Source organism: Toxotes jaculatrix, chromosome 20, assembly GCF_017976425.1.
Source record: "Toxotes jaculatrix isolate fToxJac2 chromosome 20, fToxJac2.pri, whole genome shotgun sequence".
NCBI classification, from domain to species: Eukaryota; Metazoa; Chordata; class Actinopteri; family Toxotidae; genus Toxotes; species Toxotes jaculatrix.
Window position 1 is genome coordinate 2,618,924 of NC_054413.1, and position 17,548 is coordinate 2,636,471.

A 17,548-nucleotide genomic window follows, 5' to 3' on the forward strand; every position below is an offset into this window, starting at 1 on the left:
TCCTCCTTTGCTCCCATCAAAATGACTACAGCTGCCGGAGGCCACCTGACAATAAAAAGTAACTACAGGTCGTAATAAGCTGACGTACAGGGTCATTTTTTTAAGGGAGGACAGTCTCGCCTGTTACACTGATGCTACTGGGTGAGGCTTCCTTTGACCTACCTTACTACTACAGCTGAAACTACGTGGCAGTGGTGATGCTTTGTAGTTAAAACTGATAGCACAGACTGCTTTTAGTTGATTACTGTCTGTAACCACTGTTTCAGGGTGCATGTGAATGTACTCACTGCGTTACTGATCTATGGCTTGTAGAACAACCTGAACCTGAAATGCTGCCGCCCCAGCTGCCATCTTAATTACGCTTCAGTGTACCTCCTCTGTATCAGCTGTCAAGTGATGTTTTCTATTTGTGCCTTTTTTTTTTTTTTTGCCAGCAATGGCTCTTTTTTGTCACTTTCCCACCAGCTGTAAATAACTGTCAGTCTTGTTTTTTTTTTCCCTTCTTATTCTGATGTCTGTTACATTTCTCCCTTTTTAATCACCAAGTTCTTGAGGGTTTCTTTTTAACTCCACATTATAATGAAATGAATAAATTTTCTAAAATAACTTCCAGACTGCGCATCATTATGATGAACTGAGCGAACACACCAGGCACAATATCACTGTCAAATTGCCCTTGAGAATTAGCTATTCTGTAATATATCCTAAAATGAAAAAGAAGTGAGTCGTGTAACAAAAGCTTATACCCCTTGTCATAAGAGTATCTGCCCTAGGAATGCCCCTGAGCCAAGAAAGCAACTGGTGGAGGAGTCAAGTCCGTCCAACAGCCTCTGTCAGCACAGGTCCCACTGGGCCATGGAGAAGCCAGTGATAGGCATCTACACCTTTAGAGCACCTGTGCACTTCCTGTCCTTAATCACAAATTCACGGCAATCAGCCTTTCTTTTGGGGAAAATTACTGAACAAAAAAAAAAACAGACAAGTCTGAGTTTGGGAAACTAAGACTGGACTCCAGTGTTTTGTGATTTTAACTAATATGGTGTGCTCGTGAAGATATTAGTACCAGCAGAGATGTATTTGAATTGCAAAAATATGTAAATTTGCAAACCCAAAAGTTATAAAAGAATATGTTGAGTCTACACTGTTTTGTTTTTTTTTTAGTCATAATTTCACATCCAGCTTTCCTACTTCAAATTCTTCTTCCTTAATTGAGATTCAGATTTCTAAAACACAATCAAAACACAGCCATAAAACATCTTCTCTGAGCCATAAGGCTTGTTGCTGTCAGTATAAGTGTCCATTTTCAAATGCAGCCTCTGCTGGCTTGTTGTTTTTGTTTTTTTGGCATTTGTTTAAAACTTTATAAGTGATGGCCATGAATCTAACAACACTGTAGAAGACTGAATATATTTTTACACCTGAGCAGCCCACAGAATGATCCTTTATTTTTTTTTTTCCTTTGCTAGATAACAGCCAGCTACCACAAGTAACAATGCGCCATACCAGACATCCAAAGTTGTCTCCAGCATTGTCAGAGAAGCCACTTTTTGAGAACAGCGCTGTTCGATACGTCATGATTTGATTTCTCTGAGTATGGCAAGTTTCAAAGAGAAATACTAAGACAGAAAAGAATGCTGGCAGCCTGGAGCAGAGAAATGTGAAACCTTCTCCTTAATGGGGGAGGAAAGATCGACAGTTACTGTGTCACCACTTGTCAGAAAGAGGAGTGGAGGTATACTGTGGAGCTTGAGTTGTTCTGAAAGTACTTTTACATGGTACCTTCTGCTAGCTGTCGGATGAATGCTTGGGGAAAGAGCGAGTTCAATAAAGGATTGTAGACTGTTGGCCACAGCGACTGATAAAGTAAGAAAACTGAGCAGGGATGGGGATGTCAGAGCAAAATTAATTATTTCTCAGCAGCACTTTTTGTACTTACAGTACAAAGAATGGACCAAGCTAAGACTCCATACTTTTTCTTTTGACTGCGAACTTTTGTCAAAATTATACATGACCCAGAGCTACCTGTAGCTACCTGGGCAGGTTAACCAAGATGGCTCTTGTCGGGATAGTAATGTTTTAAAGCAGAGACTAAAGTAGGACTAAAGACAAGGCAGCTAACTTTGTCACAGTGTACTGAACAAAATAAATAATAATAAAAATCACTACTCAGCTAAAATATGATTTAATACAGTTTATAAACACTAATATCTTTCATAAATAAAGTCAACCCTAGATTTGATGGAAATTATGCACATTTTGAAACTGTTGTAGAACCATACTGGATAAATGTTTTTTATAAACTCAGTGCCTGCAATTTATTTTTGACACGGACAATACTTGCACATAGCCAATTCTTTACTGGATGTCTGATGGCAGTAAATATGGTTGCTAGGGGACGTGTGATTACATGTGCAAAGTCTCTATAAAATTGTGAACAAGCAATTTCACAGCATGGAAATCTGTTTAAAATTCTAACATTACCATTGTATCTGTTCCGGGGCTTCCTTCTGCATTTTCCTTTTGCATGATGTCCACTCACTGTGTACAATAATGTGTTCATGCATGAAGAATGGTGCTCCACATCCTCAAAAGGAAATGTTTTACAAATGGGAGCTCTGTTTTTAGCTTCTAGAGGTTTACAAGTGGAAAAATAAAAAAATAATGCTGTCCTTGTGTTTGACAACATATTCTTAGTTTGTTTTTAGCGCCTGCAGTCCTTCTGTAGGAAACATGCAGCTCCAATGAAGACTAACTATTTTTGGTCTGTAATGGATCAATCGTTTTCAATAGAGGAGGATGTCATGATTATGATATGTCCCAAATTGTTCAAAGTGAAATGCCTTGTATCTACTGACACGTAACTGTAAAATAACACTACCTTACATTTAAGAGTGCAAGCAGCTCCCATTACTGCCTTATACTGCAGTCATTAATCAGCAAATGTGGCGATAATAACTTGACTTGCCCTTAGAATTATCTGTTTTCTCATCATGATTGTCCTGACAGAGGGCGAGTTTACCAAGGAAGAGAAACAGAGATTTTCAGAGGCTGGATTTAAGTTGATCATCACTGAAATGTCTTGAGCTATTACTCCTGTGCCCTTGAGTAACGTAAGGTCATCAGGCTTTATTCTCCATTTTAAAAACGCATACGTCCTTCAGGCGAAATGTGTTTGTGTGTGTGTCTGTAGAATGAGGGTTTATTTTGAAAATAATTACTTGTAAATTAAGACTGACAGAAGGACCGTGAATACAGAAATAACAATGTTCCAGTCCAGACAGATTTTACACCTATGTATATGTCATGAATTGCTACAAGAGACAAAAACAAATTTACACGTCAACATTTCAGCAGCAAGTTCATCCCGAGAGATTTTTTTTTTTTCTTTGAAACTCCGTGAATTGAAATTAACTCCATGAATTTCTTTGTTTTCCAGAAAATGCCACATGAATAAAGCCTTAGAAACCATAATCATTTCATTTCGTGTCCTGTAACCTCTAAAATTCGTGCCTTAGCAACACTGTTTCCATGTAATCCTCAAGGGTAAACTTTCAGCACAAAAAAAAACGAATAAAAACCGGATGGATAGTTTATAACGTCAGACTGGTTCCTTTCATAATGCCATTTTGGTTGTATATGACCTGAATGTATTAGCCCTTCATATTATCATGTGCGTGTGGTGATTGCTGGTTAATCAGCACATTGGTTGTGGAGAATTGCAGAATTAATTAGAAATTAATAACCCGGAGAGGAAAGAATGTCTGTTTCATGTCAGTGTCAAAGTCCAGGTCTTTCATTTACCTTTAGACTCTTCAGACTCTGCGAATCTCTAGCAAGGGCAAACAAAAGGAAACAGCAACATGGATGATGTCAAACCCACAGAGTGATGCACACCGAATTGTGTACATGCACAACAAAAACAAACAAAAAAATAATAATTGTTTGCTGAAAAAAAAAAGATGAATGCTTTTATTTATAATAGCCTCCCACCACATACGCCACATGCAGCTTGTCCATGCTTGCAATACAGTTTTCCACAAAAAGAAGTTGTTACATAACGCAAAATCCACTAGATGAATAATAACAAATAAAAAGATATGTGGGTCACCCAATGCAGAAAGGAAAGAAAGGAGAGGACTCCAGTGTCCTCCATATTGTCTATTTATACGTGGGTAAGCTCAGGCACATAAAACACATATACACATGGGTGGCAATAAATATGGTACATCTCTCCTTCCTGATTCACTTAAGTTAGTTAAGAATAAAAACTTGTTTGCCTCGTGAATCAAGCCTCGGCAAACAGAAACTGAAGTGTTCTGTAGATTTATTTAAGAATATTACCTGAATTAATTTAAATTAAATTAAAAGTGGCACAGCTCTGTTTACCTACACTGTACATATGTTGACATCTCTCTTGGATTTTTATTGTATGGAGAACATACATTTCTGCAGTTGGCCCCAGCTGAACCACACATTATTGTTATGCTGATTCTGAAGTACAAGATACCACCTAAAAGCTGATACTGACTGGTGCATTAGAGGCCTCCTCCACTGCCACTTATGTGCAGCAAACTTTACATAATATGCATATAGGACTACGTGTACATCAGGCTGAAGTTTAGTGTATGTGTTGCAGCACTTGGCATGTTATTCACGGTGGATGTGGAAGAGAGTGGAAAGAAGTGATGGTCAGACCTCTGGGGACCATAAAGGTGTCAGTCTGTAACAGTGACTCAAATGCACCATGTACGGACGCTCAGATAACACACTGCAACATTAGTCAGCCTCTCAACCGCCAACTGATTGGTGCTAAAGACCTTTAGGGGCACTTGGGGCTGTTCCCGCTGGGATAGTGGAGGCAGTATTTCTGTCTGAGCTTACCCCTTAGGCCTACGTGTTCAAATGCAATTTGCTGCTTGTATGTTATTGGGATGTCTGTCTTTCTGGTATGTGAACGTGTAACCGACAACACTATAATCTGGCAGTGAGGACTGACATGATAGAAAAGTGAGCTTTTCCCACTTGTTGCAACCACTTTCTAATTACGTAATGTGCACATAAGCTGTTACTGCCAACACACGAGCAACACGGTTGAATGACAATTTACTTATACTGTATATGGTTTTCTGATAATCTGTTAACATGTCTACATGCAGATTTTTACTCTTAATAGCGTGTAGTAAAATCTGAGCAAACAAGAACTGAGCCACATGAGGGAAAAAACATCATAACAGACAATTTTACTTGTAGTTTTAATGGAGGCCGAGTCTCCCTTCAGGCTCTATTTTCAAGAATCACTGATGTACAGCTCGCAGCTCAGACTACAGTCAAGGGGTGTATGATTTAACAGCAGCGCAGTTGGAAACAGTGAGCAGGGGTACATTATCAGTGGATGTTCTGGAAGCTGGTATCAGTCATGACCAATCAAATCACCTCTTGCTCTTCCCTTTCACAGCACTACTTAGAGATCCAAGAAACTGAGCCAGTTTCGGTGTAAAATCACAATAACGATTACAAAGCACATTCCAAAATTATGTTGGAAAAAAAAAAGAAAAATGACAACACATTTGTTTACCACTGGTCCCAGGAGAACCACTGCCCAACACACAGAGCAGCTCAATAATGAAATAAGGCAAAGAGCCAATAAAGGACTGGCGGTGGACTCCACAGACAGTTTGCCTGGAGAACGGTGGGCACATGCCAGCATTTGTTACCAATCCCTAGCATTTATATAGGATAAAGCCGCCCCCGTAGTCCACAGTTTGCATCATGATGCACACGAAACCTGCAACACCACAATTAATCCTACGCACATACCGGAGATTTACCGCTCTCATTAATAGTTTGTTACACCTACAACAAAGGTCAGGGGTCAGAGTATTAACCACACATTGAGGGCATCAATCAGCAATAAGAACTTTATCATTTTTGACAGGCTATTTTAAAGGATAACTTCACTGATTTCGTACGGTGGTGTAACGTGAAGCTGAAATTTCAAACTGTAAGTGTGGGGTTTGAAAGAAGTGCGCATTAAGGAAGCAGAGTGAGTGTGATGGATGGTTTCATTGTTGCATTATGGGAAATGTAGTGTTGCTCCCACTCCACTTTGGTCCAGTTCATAATAAACTGCACAAACAGAAAATGTTTGCATGCAAGTAAATGTAAAAAGCTTCAAGAATATGTCCTTTATAAGAAAAAACCTTGTGTTCCCACAAACTGTCAGGAAAACATGAGCTTACTCTCCATTCATCCTCTGTCTGTTTCTTTTTGCTGCTGCGTGCTCACAGAGCCAGTTTGTTTTCAAATCTAAACTTTAAGGCTGACCTTGCATACTGTTAAAATGACAAGATAAGATTTGTGTATTTTGACAGGGAGCCATTTTCTCTCTTCTTGACAGAGGTTGTCGAGGCGAGGCATGTTCACGCAAAACAAGGGTGTGCTTTTTAGCGCCGTGCGAAGTAGAAGCATAAAGCAGGATTCACCATTGATTTTCACAGTTTCTATGACAAGAGTTTTTAACGCTGTACAGGACATATTTGCAGTGACAGATACATAATTTGGTATATTTTTATAATTCTCTATAATTGCTCCATGACAAAACACGTTGCACCCTTGTGACTTGTAACTACACTGCTGAAACTGTAGTTTTCAACATTATATATATATTTCTTTAACCACTTTTCAGAAATACACGTGCAGGGGAAATGGGAATTAAAACAAAGATTTACCACTCAAAGAGACACTCAGCAAAATTATTTCTGTTGTAATAAATTACTTATTTCCACATGAGTGGACGGGGGGCGGGGGCTGTGAAATTTTTATGATCGTAGCAATTTAGTCAATAAAAGCAGATATATCGCCTGCAGAGCACTTCCATGAGTAAGTGTTCACAGACTGAGTGAAGTGTCATCACTTTGGTTGGGACAGGAGCGTCCTCAGGGGTTTTCTTGTAAACCACCATCCAGCACTTCTTCCTACACACCACCTTACTCCACACTAATGTCTCTGTACATTAGTGGGGATCTGTGCCCACCAGTGATGGAAGTCTCTTCCAGAAATGACATGTAACATATTCATATACTGATCTTCCACCATTATTTATTTACACATTAGTTAGTTCGATACGCCTCCAAACACAAATACACTCAGTTTAATGAGCCACACATCTGACTACAACATCTCTCCAGTAACTGTAGCTGCAGTTGTTCCTGTTAGCGGTTCACCTTTCACAAAAATAAAAGTTTCATCCACTGCAATACAGAAAGATTTGCTAACTGAAGAGCATTGCTGGCAGAAAATTAATCTGTGCTACGGTGGCCCCTAAGGACACAGGACATACAAGTGACAAAGCGAATCATGCTCCAAATCCAGAAATGCAACAACGTGGTCGTCTGAGCAGCTGGTAGTCCGGCTCCTGAGATGACCAACCCGTCAATGTGCGCCATTGTCTGACTGAAGAACTGTCTCATCTCAGCGAGCCTTTTGCTGATGTGACGCTGGCTCTGTTGTCTGTAGCCTTTTGAAATATAATTCCTTTTGGAAGATCAAATTTTAGTTGAAATAAAATATTTGTTGCTGCCAGTTTGTCTGAAGGTTTTAGTGTTTGGAACGTTTTTGTATTTGGAGTGTGGTTCCCCTGTGCTTTCTCTTTTGTATGTGCTTTGTCCTTAGGGGCCACTGTACTATGCTAATGCTGACTATTCATTATCACCACGGAAGACACCCTAAGAAAGTGCTTTTGTTAAAAAGCACGAAAAATGCTGCAGCGTGTGTGAGCAGTTATACTAAAGAGGAAATACAGTTTACTGAATTTGGCTCCTTTATTATCAGCCTTGGTGTATGATGAAATACTAAACAGCTTACATCCTGAGTAAAGATGTCTTCTGCATAATCTCGACTAAAATAAGAAAGCATTTCTGAAGCACCAGGACGGGACGGTGCTCAGAACCAAGATGGTTACAGGTTCAGTCCCTGTAATAGCGAACGTGTCCATTAACAGCCACGTAAACTATCAAAGTGTCCTTGAGCAATGACCTATACTTTTAGCATACCCTCTCACCCAGTGTTAACTGGACTCAGTAAGAGCTTCGGCTGCAGTAAATGTGTGAAATGTATGTAAATGAAACTCAGTGATTACGGCTCAGACCTTACCCTCCAATGCTGCCAAGCTTTTAAGAGTAATTATGGAATCATTTTGGGGAAATCTTGTGAGGAGATGGCCGAAGGTACTGGCTGATGCCTCATACCTTTGATGTTGACACTAATGCATTGAATGACTATTTAGAATTCAAGCTCAAGATAAGATGTGTTTGATTCTGTAGCTAAACATGACTTGTAAGTACTTAGAAATGATGATATAAGGTGCTGTGTTTACATGCTCCACAGTTTGTAATCAGAGAGAATATTTTGACATTTGCAGAATAATAACCCAGAACAACACCATCAGCAAACTTCTGAAAATGATGGAGCTCTATGAAACACTTGGTGCTCTTATTAATTTACTGCCGTGCTTTCCACTGAAGCAACAGTTTTGAATATTGTACTGCTGCAGTTATTAAACTGGAGAAATTGAGACACCCACGACACTCAATGAGAATCAGAATCTTCTAAAAAAGAAAGAGTAAATGCCACTTTATAATACTACATACATAACGCTTTATTGCATTTGTTAGACTGATGTTACCTGCATTTTAGAAAAGCTAAATTACTCGCCCACTCAGTTGTGGCCCTGACAAAGATATTTTTCAGCTGACAGTCAAACGTGTCTGTTTCGGCGATTTCAACAATATACAGTTTTTAAGGCGACCAATGCTGTCAGAGATGGAGCAAAAACCCCAGCTGTGTTCCCGGAAACTGACTCAAACTAAACAGCCAAGAGCTGGTTGTATGTTCTAAAGGCGTCTATGTCCAGAAGTGGATCGGATACATTGAGTAATATGCCTAATGCCACAACACCCACCTGAGTGTGAAAGGTTTTTTAACATTCTGCTCTATTTAATTGACTTTATTGATTATCCAAGCTTTCTTTCAAATTTATTTTCTTATGGTAAAACTTTTAAACAACATATTGGATACAGTGAAAAATGAAAGCAAAAAACAAAAAGGATGTGTTGGTTCAAATTAAACCAACTATCTCTGAAATTATGCAAAAATAACTCACCAAATAAAAGTCTGGTAATTTATCAAACTTTTGATCAGTGATGCTGAAACTGAAATAAAATGTTTGATGGTGACTATAATCACACAGGCTGCAACCACTTATAAATGATGTCAATTTCTTAATTCAAGTTTCTTTACACACCGTATAATGTTCATTTCCACTTCCATACAACATATGAAAAGGATCAGGATGAAACTCTGGCATTGGTGGTCTGGTGTCTGGTTCTTTTTATGTCAAACAGGTTTCCTATTGTAAAAAGCTTAGGCGCAGTAAGCGCAGGAGATGAGATTTGAGTTCTCTGTGCTCAGCTAATGTGGTCTTGTCATTGCTATACTGAGAGCGATATCAGTAACCAATCAGCAGCTGCAGTTGGGTAACAGTGGGTAGACATCCGCACTTGAGCGTTCCTTTGGGAAGGCAAGGGAAATCAGAGAACTAATCAGCAGCAGCTAGGACTGTGGAGGTGAATGCAAGTGCAACAAGCTAGTGATGCTGATGGGAGCTGACACTGAGAATTGGGAGAGGATCAAGAGACACCCTTACTTAAGGAAGCTGTTTCCTCAGCCTGGAAAACTTTGATTTAATATAATGGAGTCGTCATCAGGAGGGAAAGAGAAAAAACAAAAGAAAACAGGAATTTGAAAATTGTTTTGGCTTTAAGGCCTGTGAAATTAAGATGAGAAGATTGGAATTTCAGTGTGTTGTGTGTATAAGGTAGTTGGGAACTTTGGCTCTGAAAACATGTTTCTATATTTCCTGAAACAGTCGGGTACCACGTGTGTTCTTGTTCTCTGATGTTTGCACAGAGTTGTTTGGGCTGCGTAACAACAGCGTAATTAACGTCCCAGGGGTGTAAATAACAAGTAAATTAATACTAATTCTATGCAGAGATGTACAAAATAGCCTGCTTTTTTTTCCAGTGGCTTGTTAGTGAGCAACACCACACACACATACGCACGCACACACAAACCCACAGAGACACTTGCGCATCCATCCCGTACACACATGGGTATAAGTAAACATGACACACCTCTCCTCCCCCAGTCATACATACAAATACAGTGCACACGCCAACATATGCACACGTAAACAAATACACACACCTACTTCTTAATCTCTCAGCACCATAAACACAACAAGGGAGTGAATTATTAAGTGTGAGGACTTGGCTTGGTATCAGAGGGAGGCTACCTCGCTGCTTGTTCGGATGTTAATTAGTTTGGCCTGTTTGCATTTTTATTCATCTGGTGCAAAGAGTTTGAGCTGATAATCTATTCACACTGATATTGGGAGATAAAACTTGAACTCGGATGAGGTTGGCCAGCGAAAGTGCTGCTTTTCTTAAATTATTCATCAACAGCGAAGCTGTGAGTGGCATCCCATGCATTTCAAAGTCACTTCATCCAACCATTTATCCGCTCAAGGTACACGTTGAGGACGAATATCGGCATCTAATGACGTATCGCTCCCCGTCCCTCTCTGTCTCACCCCTCAGCATCAAACACCTCTGTGATATATTATCCCCAGTCTCCATTCCCCTCAGCTGAATTAAAATGCTATATCACCCTCAAAAGCACATTCTGTATGGAGATGTATTGATATGCATCCAACATGGGACGTGTAATGAGAAGAGATGACAGAGTGCCTGGACCGCATGTGCACCTGTCACATACTGCCGGCCAAGTCAGCGGGTGAAAGATGAAGATGAAGACGAACAGAGCAAAAAAAGCAGTCGCCCCCCCCCCCACACCCCCCATACCCCTCGCCGCGTGGCTGATTTACAAGTTATGGCCTTTTTCTCCTTCATTCCACTGTCATTGAAAGAAGATTAGATGGGGCCGATTGCTTTAGACATCAAACGTCACACAGTCGATCTGTCAGAGCCGTCGCTTTCAGCGCAGCCTCTTACGCAGAGAGCTCGGACGCATTCACAGTAAGAAAAAAGGAAAACACTGAGCGCCTTCCCAGAGTCCACCCTCTTCCTCAGCCTCTAACCTCCCCAGTTTCTCCATTCCACAGTCAACTAATGCTCACTGGGATGTAAGGGCACTATTTTCTCACTCATCCCTCCCCCCCTCTTCCCTCTGCTTTTCTTCTCGGTTTCTCCCTCCCTTTTCTTTATCGCTAACTTGTGAATGGCAGCCAATCAGGGGCAGAGTCGCCTCAGCTTCAGCCTGGGTGACATCCACCGCCAGAAGTGATGCACTGCTAGAGAAAGAGAGAGAGGAGGGGAGGGGGGAGAGAGAGAGAGAGATAGAGAGAGAGAGAGAGGAGGGGAGGAGGAGGAGGAGGGGAGAGGGAGGGAGAGACAGAGAAAGAGAGACAGAGAGAGAGAGAGAGAGAGAGAGAGAAGAGATGATAGAAAGAAAGTGTAGAGGAGGAAAGGGGAGAGAAGCCAGAGAGCGGGGAGGAGAAATGGAGCGAGGGAGGGCAGAGAGAAATAGAGAAGCATAGAGCGAGGGAGGAAAGCAGGCAGGAGACTCTCTCTCTCTCTCTCTCCCTCTCTCACACTTACACACACACACATGCACAAACACACACACACACTCCCATACACATTCGCACCAGCTGTGCTGTTGTCAGTCTCGGAATGTAAGCTCTGCCGTGAGGAGTCAGATTCTCCGCCGCTAAGCACTGCTCAGGAGTAGGAACACAGCACCGTGCACTCAGTGACACAGATGGATGCTAAGCTGTGAAAATCAAAAGGTAAGGGCTTTTTCTGATTAATGTTTAAGGATGCATTTATATTTTGTCTGCCTCCAGACTCCAGGGGATGATCTGCTCCTTGCACTGTGACAAAGCCAGACCAATGCAGCAGCATCTCATGAAAAGAAGTGTTGCAACTTCAAAGAGCTTGATAACAGCCAAATCGACAGAACTAGGAAACGATTAGATTTGTTGAATTTGTTTGTTGAATTTACTCGTGTACATGAAATGAGAGAAACGGCACTGCATACCAGAGTAGATTCTCAGCGTCTTTTCCTTCGGCAAATTGGAACTTTAATCTCATTAATGAGGTGCGATGAATCAAACCTTAAAATGAAAACTAGCATGTATTTTTAGGATCTGTTCCTTCCCTTTAAGTTGTGTAATACTCATCTCTTGACACCTGTCACACAGTGGATAACGCTGCATACGTAACTTTAACGTGGGCGTTATGGCTTGGGGTCATACTGTACTTTCATAAAGACTAGCATTAACTTTGTCACATCCAACTAAGTGCTATTCTGACTCCATGCTGTGCACCAGTGGATGTCCAAACAGAATGTATGCATGTACATATTTAGATGCACGTAGGTGCCTGTTCATGTTAACATGCAACATATATGAACGTCTCTAAATGTGTGTGTGCACCTGTTCAAGTGTCCATGCCGAGCTCTGTGTGCGTGTGTAGAGATATCTGTCTGTCTGCTGAGAGGCAGTGCGGGCGAATCATGCTTGTGATGTGTTATGGGCAGATTTGATGGAGAGGCACTGTACCATTCATATCTCCAAAAACGCATGGAGGTGTTTATCGTGGTGTTCAAGCGGTGCAACGAGAGCAGCCAGCAGTGATGCCGAGTATGTACATGTGCACATCCTCCACAGCACAAACTTAATCCACCCTTTACTCTCCTTTTTTTTTTTTTGCTCTTTCCAGCCACAGCGTCCTCTGCATGCTGCCTCATACACAGACAGCTTTACAGTCACCAAAGTGATATATTAGGGAATAGTGGTGTGCACCAGGTCATCCATGTAATGCCATTATTGTTTAGTGCAAATTAGCCACTAACACGCTCCTTGAATTATTATCAGATACGGAGTGACCTTTCAGCGTTGAAATGAGAAGAGGTGGAAATCCATTCTCCCACACACACACACAGGCTCTCATGAGCATTCACACAGCTGGTTTTTAAGGATTAAACATGAATATTTACCGTATTTGAAAAACACTATGTATGTCAGTGGTGAAATGGTCAACCAGGAGAAGGAAATCATTTTCTCAACATAATAAGGGAATTAATATGGTCGTTCTAAGCAGTTTTATTTTAAATGCCACTATTTTTATTTTATCTTGTCAGTGTGTATTTTCTGAGTTTGGTTATACTAACCTGGATACACCTTCCCTCACACAGTAGTTGGAGCTTTAGCAAGACAGATGTTTATATGAATTCATTATTATGGCCTTTAAGATGCAGATACCATCCTCACAACATAAATAAGGATATGTTTTTTTTTAATGATAAAGTGCATTTTACATTGCCCTTCCACAGTCAACATACACTTTTCAAGAAAGAAGGCCCTCCCTCCTTTTTGGAGTAGCTTTTCAATGATGAAGTGTGCACTGTATCACAAAATTGCTTAGAGGATTTCAAAACATGAGTAAAGCTTGCTGAGGTTTGCCAGTGACTGCAGCCAGTGAAGGCAGACTTGGGAAGGTCTAGGGCTCCACCAAGTGGAGGTTTGCACAGGTGCTGCATGTTGGTGCATCAACGCCCCTCATGCTAGATTTACACTCTGTCTGTGCCGGCCTGTCAATACCAGCAAGCAATCACTGGAGCTATTCAAACTGTCAGTCACATAGCGTTGGTTTCTAGCACCCAACTCACATGTATGGTTAATGTTTGCCGCTGCGAAAATACTGCATTTACCAGTCATAAGTCATGTTATTGGAAAAACAGAGCAGGTACAAAGAGTCGCCAAGGCTAATCATGACACCACTTTGATGACCTTGCAACCTTCTCCTGCCCTCTCTCCATCTTTGTCTTTTCCTCTCCCAATCACTGTACCTCTGTCTATGTTTATTTATGGTTCTAATACAATATAGTCACTTGTTGAATTGATTAATAGTAAAACACAACGCTATAATTTAAATGGTGTTCAAATGCCAGCAGTTTCAAATTTGGTTGGTATCTGTGTAGCAGGGTGGAGGTGGAGGTTATGGAAGATTGATGCTTATTCATGTCGTCCCACCCTGATTAACTAACTCGACATCTGCGTGTGAATCTGTATATGAATCTGTGTGTGTGTTCATTTGCTTGGTTCTGAAGGTGTGTGCTTGTTTCGCAAATGTACAGTAAAACACAAGAAATGAGAAATGTATTCGTGTTTGTGCACTGTGGCTCTGACAGACTTTTTTCCCCCCCTGCTGAAGCTTTTATAGACATTATTTTCCATTTATCTTTCCCTGTAAATTTCATTTATTTGTGCTTGATTACTTTTATTCAAATCAAACTTGCGATAAATATTATCATGTTGAGGAGGAGCACAGTGTTAAGTTAAAACCACACAGAGTGGTATGTTGATATTATTCTTGGTGCCAAAGGTTGCAGCAACACAGATACCAGATGGTCAATTTCGGTATTTATATTTATTATGCATGCAAGACCTCTTAAAAAGGTTTAGCAACCAGACCTCTGCTGCACACTGCACCTATGATTACTGTCTGCTGAAGTCAGAGAAGTCAGAAAAAAGCCTAGATGCAGGGCTCAGTTTAATGTCTGTGGAGAAGGCTGCATGTTCAATTTGGGAATGCATGTGCATACAAATTTATACAGAATAATGTGCGAGGCTGTGCTTTTCCATGAAGCGTATCCTGATGAACAGCTAGTTTATATATCTGATCAAAGACATTCTTATTCAGCAAAACAAGAATGGATAATTTTGCAGATTACAGAAATGGGGCACAGCAGAGCTCCTGCCAGAATGTGTCTTAGCCAAGATTAAGAATAACAACCCTCAACGACACTTTAAAAACATATTTAACAATTTTGCTCCTTCACATCTTGGGTTTAAATTCCAAGCCATATAAGCTCCCTACAACTTAATCTAATCATAAACATTATTTTTAATAAACCCCACTATTTAATAGGCTGAATAAGTTGAGATAATTCAGCTTGAGTCTATAGGCTCTGGCATGGATTCAGCATGCTCACTCATCCTTTAATGGAGTGTTTGGAAGAATTGTGAAAAGACATACTGGCCTAATGCTTAATAGGCACACCACATCAAAGATTAATATCCAGAATGCTATTAAAACTCAAGGACAGGCTGGAATGATAATTGGAAAATGCAATCACAAGCATCAGACTAGATTAATTGCAAGGCGGCGTTTCCTGATTTTGGAAATGCACGTTTCACACTCCAGCCACATTATGGGCATGCACGAGAAAATAACATAAAAATGTATTTACAGCACAATCTATATTTTATCTCTATCTACTATAGCTGTATTTTTATAAAGTCTCAGTACTTTCTGCTCTGGTGTCAGAAAACGACGCTGCTGTCATTCATATTTACAGCCTCTGGTTTTATCTCTTTATAGATTCTTGAAAGGTTTGGGTCAGTTTTACCGAACAACTGTAGCTGGTGCCAAGATATATTACACAGTTCCCTGTATTTTTACTTTTCAAAGCCTTAATAGTGATCATCCACAGCAAAACTGGCATAACTCAGTCAAAACATATGCTGTTTTTTTTTTTTTTTTTTTACTTATATTACTGATTAAACAAATTCAACTGGCTAAAACTGAGTGACAGAGAATGAGCAGCTTTTACACTCAGATCTCATTACCTCAGTTAGTTGATTTTCTATTCAAAGGATTATATTCAGTTATATTCCACACTTCAATGTCATCAATGGAACCACAATACTAATTTGTTCATAGACAGTAACAGGCCTTTTGTTCACGTGAATACCTCCACTGACACTTACAGACCTCATTTAAAAGCTCTGAACAAAAGCAGAGGAATTGCTAAACTAGCATGTGCTAGTTTAGCAATTTACACAGCAGTCCCTGAGGTACCCAGTGAATGCTCGTCAGGATAACTGTGGTACTCTAGCCTCCATACGGGAACCCTACTTAATACGCTCTTTTAGAAGGAGAGGCAAGATTTATTAGGATTAACTTCCAAAAGTCCATAAATTATGCATGCATACCCAAATTACCTATCAGGACCAGTCCTGGTGGGGACACTGCCTTAGTGAAGTATTGGAAGAAGACTCACAATAACACAAAATAGCTCACCACAGACACAAAGCCCAACAGATGCCTGGGGATAATTTTGGTGATTTTGCTTCTAGAGTACATCGTAACGTTTAGGGGAATAAAAATCTAAGGAATTAAAGATCACTAATGGATACAAGGACAAATTGTAATTCAGCTTTGGTGGAAAATGGGTAAAGGACAATTCATCTCAGCGTACATTAGTGGAGGTTGCTCTGTAGCTTTGCAGTGTAACTGAATGAGTGTGAAGCTAACATAAAAATAAAGACTGTGTTTCTGAGTTTGGAGCATGTTACAGTGGTGGCGTTTGCTCATGTCAGAAGCATTCAGCTCGCAGGGACGCCTGTATTAAGCGATTCAAACATGCTCACTGGCTTTGAAGCACTGTTTGCATTATCAGCAGCAATGCAACTTATAATTAGAGAAGCGCGGCTCACTCCTTAACTCCCCAGATACAGGAAAAGGAGGAGATAAGTGTGTTTGATTGTGAATTCCACTGGATTTACTAAACCGCATGTGATTTGCATGCGAGTTCGGCCTTTGACAAAGTGAACGTTTGCATTGGTAGATTACAGAACGGTTGTGGTAAATAAGAGAAAACTAATCAGTACTCTTATAGGACATTGATGTCAGTAGCAAAAGAAAAAAGGGTCAGAGCACCAAAAAAAGAAAGTGTGCAGGGTAGCTGCACTAAATTAGGAAGACAACAAATGTAATAAATAAATAAACAACAGCTTCTTAGAAAAACACTAACACAAGAACACATCAAAGACTGACCATTTGTAATACAAAACAAAGAGCAGAGAAGGAGTTGCAGTTGCCGTGATTAAACTTAATTTGCATTCACTGGGTTGCTAATGCACTATGATGACTGAAGTCTTTTTCTGTGATACATTTGCATTGCAGTTTCTTGCATTTCTTCATAAGAAATCTTTCCTTTTAATGTCTTTTTTTATTTCCCTCAGCTGTTTTCCAGTTCCTCAGAAGTTTGCCTAATGACTCTTACTGCATTTGTTTTGTCTACATTCTTATTATTACATTATTTACATTTTAGGGGGAAAAAAATCCGAATAAGTTTCTAAATTGGGTTTGGATAGTTTTAGAATGTTGTTACCTCATTAATTTGTATTTGTTCTTTTAAAAACACTACATTTATATTCATTGGTGTTAGACAACTCCCACCATGACTTTAAAACTCTCCTTCACTCACACAATGCACGCAGAATGAATTCCTGTGTGTTGACTGCATAATTATCTGCGGCCCTGGTACAGCAGAAACTGAAAGGGACCCATGGCATACAGCAAATCTGCACTGAGCTTTTGTGTACATAAGTGTTGCTCTCTTGTAGCCTGCATGCTATTTCAGTGGGTCTCCTACTCTGCAAGGATTTAAAGTCTATTCT